Below are 3,806 nucleotides of genomic sequence, written 5' to 3'. Positions count from 1 at the left end.
GAAACAGCTTTTTCAAGCACAAACGGTGGGGGAAAGAAAGAGGGGAGAACGGCGACACGGCGCAACACCGCCACCTACTGGCCAAAGAAACTGAACGCCACACATCCCAAAAGAAAATACATCTTTTTCGCTGCCCTACCTTGCAGAGCTATGGAGATTATGGCTAAGGGAGTCAAGTGTAATGCCTCTGAGGGGGGCAGAAAAAGAAGAACGCCCGAAATCACCCTGCCGAACCATCCTTGGCACAAAAATTTATGCCGCCCCGCCCCGGAACTGTGCCACCGCGGTACGAAGTTCCGCCCCCGGAAGTCCAAAACCCAGAAGGGAGAACGCGCCGGAGTCGGGACTGCACTGCGATTGGAGGGTTCTCGGCGGCGCGAGGGCCTGAGTGAAGTCGGTGCCAGTCTGTGTGCCCCGGTCTTGGTAGGCTTCCGGATCCGTTCTAGGGTGATATCTGGGTCTTGTCTCCGGATTCCCGGGCGTCCTCGGTGTCCTGCAGGCGTCGCGTGTAAGAATCCCCTGGTCATTGTCCTTCTGCCCACCCCAACCTGTGAACATGCTTGTCCGCTTTTCCCTCGCTGTCCTCAGCCCTCCGTCCTCTGCTGCCTCCCAGTCATCTCAAGGTTCAGGAAGGGACCCTGCCGCCCCGGGCTTATCCGTCCTCAGTGACGAGGTTTTTCGGGTGATGGTGGGGGGGTTCGTTGGGTCCGGAGACCAATGACCAAGAAAAGAATTTTCGAAGACGCTTTTGGTGCAAATAGATGATTTTATTAATTCACGGGGACAGGACGGGGCCGTGAGGAAAGACAGATTATATATTAGGGAGTTGGAAGAGGTAAAGTCCAGGGGAAGGTTCCAGTGAGATTTTCATATACTGAAGAAGATCACAGGATTTGGGAGGCCTAGCTATTGTCAAGCTAAGGTTGTTTTTCCCTCTAGCAAAGCATTAGCATTAAGACAGTAGGGAGTTGCTGGAGAAATGTTTGGCTATGCCAGCCTCAAGTAATTGTCAACAGGCTGCAGGTTATAAGGAAATTTAATCCTATGCCCCATTTCCTGCCTTTGTTTCACATATCTCTTATAGATGTCCTCCTACCCAATGCCCTGGGCATCAGGAAACCCCGCTCCACTCCCTAGGGTTGCTGTGGAGCATTCCTCTCTCTCATCACCCCAGACACAATGCCCTTGTTCTCCCCTTCCCTCTAATGCCTCTACATCCGCAACATTCAGCCCTTTGGGGGCCTCCATCCAGGGGCCCCACACTCCCTTCGTTCCATCAGGACCCTCCTTCCCCAGTTTACCCGGGACTATAAATTCTCCCCCACAACAACACTGGTCTTTTTCGCCTTCCTTCCTCCTCCCTCCTTTCTTGGTACACCCAAATAAGGAACAAGCTTTGGGCGCCTGGGTGTCTCAGTAGGTGGAGCGTCCTACTCTTGATTTCTCTCAGGTCTTGGTGCCATAGTCCTAAGATTGAACTCCACCTCTGCCTGTCAGCATAGAGCCTGCAAGGATTCTATCCCTCTTTCTGTCCCTCCTTTGTTCACCCACTTGTGCTCTCTCTTTCAAAAACAAAAAAAACTAACTGCACGTTCCACAACTGTATCTTCTGTACCTGCACTAGCTTTCCAGAACTCCAGCACCCATGCTTCTCAAGATGTTCATTGCTAATACATTAAGAGAGAAAAAGAGAGAGCAGCTATCAAACAGGAACTCTCACCACTTCCAGCAACATGGGATCTGCACCTATATCTCTTCTGCCTCTGTGGAATAAGGGACCTGATCTCACTTGAGGCCAGGCCCATCACCTGGATCCTGTGCCCATCTTCTGGAGGAGAGGTAAGCCTTTGCAATGATCCCCAATTGTCACCTGTCCATTTGTATCTCGATCATCTGTTATCTGTGAGCATCCTCCTATTTGTCAACCCTATTATACGATGAACTAAAGCATAAAGCCATCCCTTATCCCATATCTTTCTGAGACACTGCCTGCCACATTTCCCTTGCTGCAAACAGCAAGTCCCCCTTGTTCTGTAACCATTTTCCTTGCCACCCACCTCAATCCTATTTTGTCAGCCTGACTCCCAAAAGAAAATATTGGTCAAGGCCAGTGATCTTCATATCGCTAAACTCTATGATAATGTCCTCTCCTCAAATAAGTGTATCTCTCACATACCTTTGGTACATGTCATAATTGCCTCGTTTTTTATCTATCCCTCCCTCCCTTCAATTTTTTATTTTTGTGTATTTGACAATTTACTATCTTGGCGTTGCTTCTCCAACCCCATTGGCCACTGTGCTCCTTGTCAGTGTTTATTGCTCACTCCCTATTCCACAGGGCTTTTAACAGGGCCCTTCCCATCTACACTCTCTCTGTGGGTTGTTTCATCCTTGGTCCAGCACAGAGCATGGACACAATCAGACCTCCCACATTCGTACCTCATGCATCAACCTGTCCCCTGAGATTCACATTTGTCTGTGTCTTTGCTGGATGACCAGAAGGGAGCAGACACGTAACATGTCCCAAGCACGCCTCTTCATGTGACGTGTTCCTTTGGTCTCCACTGCAACCCAGCACCACGTCCTCTGGATTCGATCTTCTGAAAACATCCTGTATCCATCCCGTTCTGTGCTCATCTACTGCTACTGTTTTCGTATCCAAATAATCTGCTCATCTCTTGTCTTCACGGCAGTAACTCTGGCCTACTCCTGTTCCTTGCACACGCTTCTTTCCCTCCTTAGGACATTGGTGATCACAGTTGTCTCTGCCTGGAAGAGTCTCTCCCTGGATCCTTACATGGTGGGTTCCTTCTAACCTTCTGGTTTCTGCTCCATTATTGCCTCCTCAGAGAGGCTCTCCCTGACCCCCTTGTGTAAAGTAGGTTGTTCCTGGCCTAGGACCTGGGTTATTTTCTTCCTAACACTTAGCTCACTAACTTCTTTGTTCATTGGTTGGTTGGTTGGTATTCTCTCACTCCCCAGATAAGTGCTACGTGACCAGCTTGTACAAGAGCACCACACACCTATTAAGAGAGGCTCTCATTAATGTTATGGAATGCCTAATAAAAGGTCACCTGACACCTGTTGTTGCTTTGTTGTGGGTTACTGAAAGGGTATCACTGGAGTGGGGGAGGGTTCCTGGATAATCTCCCTTTAAACCCACAGGAACACGTGTGTGCCCCCATGGTAGCTCCTGCAGGTTTTGAGGAGTTTGTGTTAAAGACAAGGTATACCTTCCTTTAAAGTGGCTAAATTAGTTCACTGCTAGGTAAAATGACATGTGCATGATAAATGAGAGGGAAAACGAGAAGATGTTAGCTCATGGTAAGGTCACGTAGGGTGGGCAGCAGTGCTATCTGGACTTCATCTAGTAAGTTCTCTGGCTGCATGGCAACAGAAATGTTCCTTAGTCTCTGTGTGACTTGGTTTCTCCCATCTGCACTAAGGGCAGTGAAGGCATGTGCCCATACTGTGACTGAGACTGTCTATTCTCAGAAAAGGGCTGGCACCAGGAGCTCTCAAAAGGAGTTTGACGCATCATTGCTGTGCCTGTGTGAGCGACTGCCTGTGGGAGAATCAGGAGCCTGAGAAGAGCTGCTGGAGGCCAGAGTGCTCCCACCTGTATTGTCTTGTTGGAACCCACAGCCATGAACTAGCTAGGGAGAAACTGCCCTGGTTAGGACTGAGTCAGGAACCTGTACTGTAACTTCAGCAGGAAGGCTCCTGAAGGCATTTTGCCCAGAATGGGAAATTCTCAAGGAAACATTTTCATTACGGGGATTTTATGATGAGGACTGGTATGGTTT

General features: G+C 49.2%; 1 long non-coding RNA gene across 1 annotated transcript; it reads left to right on the top strand.

Moving 5' to 3' along the window:
- Positions 1–321: 321 nt before the first annotated feature.
- Positions 322–3,080, top strand: LOC131502734 (uncharacterized). Its single transcript, XR_009257146.1, has 3 exons — positions 322–508; positions 1,625–1,839; positions 2,743–3,080. It is a non-coding gene; the product is annotated as an uncharacterized LOC131502734 (long non-coding RNA).
- Positions 3,081–3,806: the final 726 nt, after the last annotated feature.

The sequence above is a fragment of the Neofelis nebulosa genome, chromosome X (genome assembly GCF_028018385.1).
Source record: "Neofelis nebulosa isolate mNeoNeb1 chromosome X, mNeoNeb1.pri, whole genome shotgun sequence".
Lineage (NCBI taxonomy): Eukaryota > Metazoa > Chordata > Mammalia > Carnivora > Felidae > Neofelis > Neofelis nebulosa.
Note: the sequence above shows the minus strand (reverse complement) of the source record. Positions and strands in the feature narration are given on the sequence as shown.